The 8,935-nt window shown below is 36.5% G+C and overlaps 1 pseudogene across 1 annotated transcript; it reads right to left on the bottom strand.

The window, feature by feature from the left end:
• Positions 1 to 545: 545 nt before the first annotated feature.
• On the bottom strand, positions 546 to 2,684 carry LOC111539326 (annotated as a pseudogene). The gene has a single exon (XR_002730637.1). The product of XR_002730637.1 is annotated as a 14-3-3 protein zeta/delta pseudogene (transcript).
• Between the last annotated feature and the right edge of the window lie 6,251 nt (positions 2,685 to 8,935).

Genomic DNA, 8,935 nt, shown 5'->3' with positions numbered 1-8,935 from the left:
TAAAAGAAAAAATACACCTCTTTTAAAATGGCATTTTTGTTTGGTGTTTTCTGCAAAGTACTGAGGAAATATTTTGTTAAAGTGAGCTTTGGGTATAACTTAGCCCCATCATTATTTAGAGAAGAGAGGAAGAAGAAAGAGGAAGGATTTTAAAGGCAGACAATGACAGACCATTCGGGATAGGTAGGGTTTTAAAGGGAGATAAACACAATCTCATCAACTAAGGAGAGATTTACTGCAGTAAATAGGATGAGGGAAATAGTCTGTGGGGTGCAAGCAAAGGAAGCAGAGTGCCTCAGACATTGAGTGGAGCCAGAAAGGTCATGCGGCCTTTTCCCAAGTACATGGCCACCAAGTAAGAATGGTTGATGACAAGACAGAAGGCTAAAAAAGGAAGGTAATCTTGTGCACCTGACAAATAGAATAAAGGATCAAAATCGAAGGCAAGCTGTAAGAGTATCAAGAAATTCTTAAAAACCAGAAAGTGTTTGGAAGCACAAAACTTACAGTTAATGCTGTCATGGTGGGCCAAGAACAGTGTCATGATGGGCCAAGAACATTGTGGCTTCCTAAGTTAGAAAATGCCATATACCAAAATTTTAAATGGAACACATTACATTGTTTTCCAATCAATCTCCCCCTCTCCCAGAAAAAATAGGAACTCATTTTTTTCAGGGTGGAGAGGAAGAGAGGGGATAATGGGACATGGAAACAGTAGTTATATTAGTAGTATTTTTGTTGTTATGATAAATGTTGTGTTTAAACTTGGTAAAAGCCCATTAGCTGCCAAGAGGGAATAAGGAATAAATTTCAAAAAAATGTACAATTTCCTTTAGAGAAGTTTCAAAACCAAAAGACTAATTTATATGAAAAACTGTAGAGAAAGTAGTTGAAAAGTCCATTCATAAAACTTTTATTCCACTTACATGAATTTAATACTTGTGTTCTTAACAATTATGCTTGGATTTTTCATGAAAATTTCATAAGACATTAAACAAAGCTAGCTATCATCTCAAGTTATTTCCCTGTTAACTATTTTTACAGCACATGCATGTTAGGCAAGTATCAAAAAAAAATCACAAAAGCAAAAAACCTAAAAAAAAGTTAAATACATGGGTTTTTGTTTTACTGCTATGCTTGATATACAGGAAGTAATGAATACCAAGCAATTCATTTTTACTGCATCTTTACTTTTACATTTGTTCTTAGGTTGCCTAAAACACTTAAATACAAATAAAATGAGTGTAGCAAAAATAATGAAAGCTAACAGCAGGTAACTTTACAAATAATGGAATGTGAACCATTTCTGCCCTTATCCAGAGTAAAATGGGTCACAACTTTGTCTAAAGGAATACTTCTGCAGCTGTAGTCAAAGGTGTTCACTTTGAGATTGAGTGTTCCACAGATACACATGGTTTAACCTGTGGTATCCATGGGGTATGTTTCTACCACAGCCTTCTAAGTGCTCCAAACCTTAAAGTACCCACAATTACTACCCCTGTGACTGGAACCAATGATCCCTTTTATTCCACACCAGGACAAACCAATATGTAGGCAATTTTCTTTGCTTAGACATGGAAGCAGTTTTACACTGGCCCTTGTGAAGCCACAATGTACCAAAAGTACTATGCCAAACATTTATAACTTGTATAAAAATTCCACATCCCCATATTGGCCACCTCAAGATGAAAACAGATAACTCCCTAAATGTTAACTGGCTCTACTCCCCTAATATTAAACATAAAAACCACATGGGAAATACAGAAATTCAAATAGAAGTAACATAAACCTGTCATAAATCGTAAACAAAAAACTATTTGTGGGACAGCATGGATGACAAATGGTCTACTGTGTAAATTTTAGAATGAGGCAGACAAAAGTTGGAAGGCTGGTTAATTTTCCCTTCCTTCTCCTGCTTCAGCTTCGTCTCCTTGGATATCCGATGTCCACAATGTCAAGTTGTCTCTCAGTAATCGCATTATTAGCCTGCTGTCTTTGTATGACTCTTCACTTAATGTATCAAGTTCAGCAATGGCTTCATCAAAAGCTGTCTTTGCAAGAGAGCAGGCTTTCTCTGTGGAGTTCAGAATCTCATAATAGAACACAGAGAAGTTAAGGGCCAGTCCCAGTCTGATAGGAAACACAGAGAAGTTAAGGGCCAGTCCCAGTCTGATAGGATGTGTTGGTTGCATTTCCTTTTTGCTGATTTCAAAAACCTCTTGTTATGCTTGCTGTGACTGATCCACAATCCCTTTCCTGTCATCACCAGCGGCAACCTCAGCCAAGTACCATAGTAATCTTCTTTCATTTTCAAATAGAAGACTTTGCTCTCTGCTTGTGAAGCATTGGGGATCAAGAACTTTTCCAAAAGTGACAGTACATCATTGCAGACATCTCTTAGCTCCATCTCAATTTTCTCTCTGTATTCTTGAGCCATCTGCTATTTTTTCTCAGCACCTTCTGTCTTTTGTTCAATACTTGAGACGACCCTCCAAGATGACCTACGGGCTCCTACATCATTTTTATAAGCAACTGAGAGAAGATTCCTCTCCTCATTGGACAATTCAGCTCCTGGCTCAATTACAGACTTCATGCAGGCTGCCATGTCATCATATCGCTCAGCCTCCTCGGCCAGTTTGGCCTTCTGAACCAGCCCATTTTTATCCATGACTGGATGTTCTGCTGGCTTGGGGGAAGCAGCCTTAGACCTTTTATGGCTCGGAAATGGGAGTGAGGCGTCCAGCCCCTGAGTGTGGCTGAGTGATGTGGAGGCGTTCCAGTTAAGAGCTCGGAAGCTGCCAACAACTGATACTTTTAGAAGATTAATAAAACTGTCAAATTTCTGGAAATACTGATAAAGAAAAAAACGGAAGTTGTAAATAGTATATCAAGAATAAAAAATGGGGCAAAACCACAGAGGTAATAGAGAATCTAAAATTTGTATTTTGTGTCAATAATTTTGAAAACTTAGACAAAGGGACATATTTATTAGAAAAATAAACACAAAAAATAAAGAAAAAAGAGAAAACCTAATATTCATTTTAAATAGATGTTTTGATAAGAGATATCCTGGTATTTTAAAAGGGAAAGCTTTTTAAATGGTACTGTTAGGATTCCCCAGAAAAACAGAATGAATAAATGTGCGTGTGTGTGTGTATGTGTGTGTGTTTGTGTGTGTGCATGTTTGTGTGTGTGTGTGTGTGTGTAAGTTAAAGGAGGTAATATTAGTGCATTGACTCACATGATTATGGAGGCTGGCAAGTCCAAACTCTGCAAGGTAGGCTAGACCCAACGAAGAGTCAATGCTACAGTTCAATTCTGCAGGTTGTCAGCAGAACTCCCTCTTGGTCAGGTAGGTCTTTCATTCTATTCCGGCCTTTCACTGTTTGGAAAAGGCTCACTCACATTACAGAGATAATCTGCTTTACTCAAATCCACCAATTTAAATGTTAATCTCATCCAAAAACACTCTGACAGAAACCTCCAGAATAATGTTGGACAAACTATCTGGGCACCATGGCGCAGCCAAATTGACACATAAAATTAAACATCACAGTTAACTTTGCAGGATATGAGAAGAGTGACATTGTATAATGTATTTTATCAAGATGATTCTGCCTATCGATTAAAAATAGACTATATGGTGAGAATTGTAGACTCAGGGACACCAGAGAAGAAACTACTGCATAATTCATATAAAAGATAATGGAGGCTTGAGTCATTTTTAGTGTCTTTAGCAGTGGCGTAGTGAGAGGTCATTAGATTCCAGATATAGTTTGAAGGTAAAACTCATGGGATTTCTTAACAGAGTGAATGTGGGGTATTAAAAAAAGAAGAAGAAGAAGAAAGAAAAGAAAGGAATTAAGAACAGTGCCAAGACTCAGGGATCAAACTACTGGGAAAATTGAGCTTCCCTCAACTAACATAAAAAGCTGTTGGTAGAGCAGGTTTGGAGGAAACCTCAGGAGTTTAAGACGTCAGACATACAAATGGAGATGTTAATTGAAATAAGCCAGGCACAGAAAGACAAACGTCACATATTCTCACTTACCTGTGGGAGCTAAGAATTAAAATAATTGAACTCATGGAGATAGAGAGGAGAAGGATGGTTACCAGAGGCTGGGAAGGGTAGATGGAGTCGGGGTGGAAGGTTGCTGGGGAAGAGGGGATGGTTAATGGGTGCAAAAAACAGCCAGAAAGAATAAATAAGACCGAGTATTTGCTAGCATAACAGGGTGACTATAGTACAAATTAATTTAACTGTTCAATTAAAAATAAGAGTATAATTGGATTGTTGTAAACCAAAGGATAAATGCTTAAGATGATGGATACCCTATGTATCCTGATACGATTGTGATTTTTTTATTATTACTCATTGCATGACTATATCAAAATATCTCATGTAACCCATATATATGGTGTATATATATGTGTGTGTGTGTATATACATATATATACCTACTATGTGCTCACAACAATTAAAAATTTGAAATTTTTTGAAAAACAAGAGATGTTGAGGAAGCAATTGGCTTCATAATTCTGGAGTTTAGAGGAAGCTTAGAGATATAAATTTGGGAGTTAGTAGCATACTAATGGAATTTAAATCCCCAAAACTATTTGAAATTTAAAGAACCGAATTTAGACAGAGAAAATAACCAAATAACCAAGGACCTGTCAAGATATCAATATTTTTCAGATTTGATAAATTTTAATAAAATTAAATTTTTATTGAAAATGCATTTTTTTCTTTTAAGTTCAGGAGTACAAGTGCATGTGTTTTATATGGGTAAACTCAGGTCATGGGAGTTTGTTGGACAGATGATTTCATCACTCAGATATTAAACCTAGTACCCACTGGTTATTTTTTCTGATTCTCTTCCTCCTCACACCCTCCATTCTCAGTTAGGTCCCACTGTCTGTTGATGCCCTTTTTGTGTCCATGTGTTCTCAGCATTTAGTTCCAACTTATAAGTGAGAACATGCAGTATTTGGTTTTCTGTTCCTGAGTTAGTTTGTTAAGAATAATGGCCACCAACTTCATCCATGTACTTGCAAAGAACAAGATTTCATTCTTTTTTATGGCTCCATAGTGTATGTGTGCCACATTTTCTTTATCCAGGCTATCGTTAATGGGCATTTAGGTGATTTAGGTGGATTCCATGCTTTTGCTCTTGTGAATAGTGCTGCAATGAACATACACATACATGTGTCTGTATGGCAGAATGATCTATATTCCTTTGGGTATACACCTGGCAATGGGATTGCTGGGTTGAATGGCAGTGCTGTTTTTAGCTCTTTGAGGAATCTCAACACTGCTTTCCACAATGTTTGAACTGATTTACACTCCCACCAGCAGGGTATAAGCATTTCCTTTTCTCTGCAAACTCACCAGTATCTGTTATTTTTTGACTATTTATTAATAGCCATTCTGACTAATGTGAGATGGTATCTCATTGTGGTTTGGTTTGCATTTATCTAATGATTAGTGATGTTGAGCTTTTCTTCATATCCTTGTTGACCACATGTATGTCTTCTTTTGAAAAGTATCCATTCATGTCCTTTGCCATTGGGGTTTTTTAATGGATTTTTTTCCCTGTAAATTTGTTTATTTGTTTAAGTTATTTATAAATGTTGGATATTAGACCTTTGTTGGATACATAGTTTGCAAAAATTTTCTCCCATTCTGTAGGTTGTTTGTTTACTCTGATGATAGTTTCTTTTGCTGTGCAGAAACTCTTTAACTTTTATTTGACTTGTCAATTTTTGGTTTGGTTGCAATTGCTTTTGGTGTATTCATCATGAAATCTGTGTTCATTCCTATGTCTAGACTGGTATTGCCCAGTTTGTCTTCCAGGGTTTTTATAGTTTTGGGTTTTACATGTAAGACTTTAATCGATCTTGAGTTGATTTTTGTCTATGGTGTGAGGAAGACGTCCAGTTTCAATCTTCTGCATATGACTAGCCAGTTATCCCAGCACCATTTACTGAATAGGGAGTCTTTTCCTCATTGCTTGTTTTTGTCAGCTTTGTTGAAGATTAGATAGTCATAGGGGTGTGGCCTCATTTCTGGGCTCTCTATTCTGTTCCATTGGTCTATGTGCCTGTTTTTGTACCAGTACCGTACTGTTTTGGTTACTATGGCCCTGCAGTGTAGTTTGAAGTCAAGTGGCATGATGTCTCCAGCTTTGCTCTTTTTGCTTGAATTGCCTTGGTTATTTGGGCTCTTTTTTGGTTCCATATGAATTTTAAAATAACTTGTTCTAGTTCTGTGAAGAATGTCATTGGTAGTTTGGTAGGAATAACATTGACTATAAATTGCTTTGGGCAGTATGGCCATTTTGATAATATTGGTTCTTTCTATTCATGAGTATGGGATGTTTTTCCATTTGTTTATATTATCTGTGATTTCTTTGAGCAATGTTTTGTAGTTCTCATTGTACAGATCTTTCACCTCATTGGTTAGCTCTATTCCTTGGTATTATATTATATTTGTGGCAACTGTGAATGGGATTGCCTTCCTGGTTTGACTCTTGACTTGACTGTTGTTGTTGTATAGGAATGCTAGTGATTTTTGTACATTGATTTTGTATCTGCAATCTTGCATGTGTTGTTTATCAGCTGAAGGGGCTTTTGGCCATAGACTATAGGGTTTTCTGATATAGAAACGTCATCTACAAACAGGGATAATTTGACTTGCTTTCTTCCTATTTGGATAACTTTATTTGTTTCTTTTGCCTGATTGCTCTGGCTAGGACTTCCAGTACTATGTTCAATAGGAGTTGTGAGAGAGGGCATCCTTGTCTTGTGCCAGTTTTCAAGGGGAATACTTTCAGCTTCTGCCCATTCAGTATGATGTTGCCTGTAGGTTTCTCATAGATAGTGCTTATTATTTTGAGGTATGTTCTTGGAAATGCATTTTTAATAAGATAGATGGCACTTAATATTTTTGATTAGTAATGTATTTCTGGATAAACAACTTACTACTGTAATGAGAGCGGGTTCACCATAAGTTCTATTATAATTTGTTTTATTATGTAGATACTGATAGACATTTCTTATACTATGGGAAATGGAAATTTTATGACAGTATACGTATACATGTACTTATATTTATTAATGTACATGCCAAAGTTCTATATCATTCATCATCAAAAATTATTTTTAGTGCTATATGAGCTAACAACTTGATTGTTTCCCTCAATTTTGTTGAAAACAGCGAAGTGAAATTTAATTTGCAAATATATTTATTATCCAAAAGCAATCCTTTCCTGAATATCACATTAATATTTAAAATTAACCCTTTGTTTGAAGCCATAAATATTTTTGTCTCCCAGAAAAATATATCACAATACCCTGAATAGGTAAGAAAGAGGTATGTCCTTCTTTTGAAAAGTAAGGAAAGGAAAGCTGTGAAAAGGGTGGTGGGAAAGTAACACTCTCCCCTCCAAAACAGGTGCTTTTTCAGACAGATCAGTCTGAGGACCAAGTATATGTCAAAGTCAAAGATCTGGAAGTGTATTCCTTTAGTCTATTTCAGGCATAGTATCCCTGAGAAGCTCTTCACATGCCATTCAGAGTATGTGTATCTTAGTTGGAATAGTAGAATAAAATTTGGAAAGGCTTAGAAACAAGACCCAGCTCAACACAGCAATAGCAAAATCTTACATTTGCATAAGACGTTGTAGTTTACAAACTGTGTTTATTTTCACTACCTCAATTCTCTCCCTCAACAATCACGTGGGATAATTAAGGCAGAGTTACAGGACAAGAAAAAAAGTTTTTCAATGTAGAAAAATGTTGTCTTTAAAAATATTTTAGCAACAATGTTTAAAAAATTTATTCTTTCCTTTCTTCTCCTCTGTATTCAGACTCTATTATCCACTAATCTTCACCCAAACAGACTTTGAAAGAAATTTGCATAGTGACATTTCACTACTTCCGTATTGAGGTTCCCATTAGTCCTAAGATACGTACACATAAAAATTTCATCTAAAATTAAGGCTAACATAATGGGAAAAATGTATGCTTAATCTATCTCCAGATTAATGCCATCATGTCTGTCTAATTTAGAACTTCCCTGTTCCAAACATCTTTCTTCACCTCTTACTATAAGTATTACAACTATGTCTGGAAGCAAAAAAAAAAAAAAAAAAAAAAATTAACATTTATTTTAGGTCCGGGGTACATGTGCAGGATATGCAAGTTAGCTACATAGGTAAACTTGTGTCATGGGGGTTTGTTGTGTAGACTATTTCCTCACCCATGTATTAAGCCTAGTACCCATTAGTTATTTTTCCTGATCCTCTCCCTCCTCTCACCCTCTGAAATGCCCTAGTGTGGGTTGTTCCCCTCTATGTGTCCATGTGTTCTCATAATTTAGCTCCCACTTATGAGTGAAAACATGCAGTATTTGGTTTTCTGTTTCTGCATAGTTTGCTGAGGATAATGACCTCCATCTCCATCCATGTCCCTGCAAAGGACATGATCTCATTCTTTTTTTATGGATGCATAGTATTCCATGGTGTATATGTACCACATTTTCTTTACCCAGTATATCAACCTAAATGCACTTTTAGATATTGTAGGAAATATCTACTCAAGACCTTTGGATGACAGAGATTTTTGAGGTTGTTTCCATGCATGCTGCTCTGGTGTTTATGATAATCCTGGCACATAGCAGATGTTCAGTTATACTTGCTGAGTGAGTCTATGAATACATAATTCAATGTCCTTCTTCCATCAAGACCATACAATGAATACACACAGCCCAGGGTGACATTTAAGACTGAGCCTGAAGAATTTTCAAGACCTGGATAGGCAGGGATGGGGAGAGAAGGGCATTTCAGGAGAAGGAACTACACATGCAAAGTCTCAGAGTCACAGAGGCTTGGTCCAGTGGATGTGAGAAGACATTGGATGATGCAGGGAGAAGAGG

This window comes from Piliocolobus tephrosceles, chromosome 1, assembly GCF_002776525.5.
Source record: "Piliocolobus tephrosceles isolate RC106 chromosome 1, ASM277652v3, whole genome shotgun sequence".
Taxonomy (NCBI): domain Eukaryota; kingdom Metazoa; phylum Chordata; class Mammalia; order Primates; family Cercopithecidae; genus Piliocolobus; species Piliocolobus tephrosceles.
The sequence above is the reverse complement of the archived record's forward strand: the minus strand, read 5'-3'. Positions and strand labels throughout refer to the sequence as shown.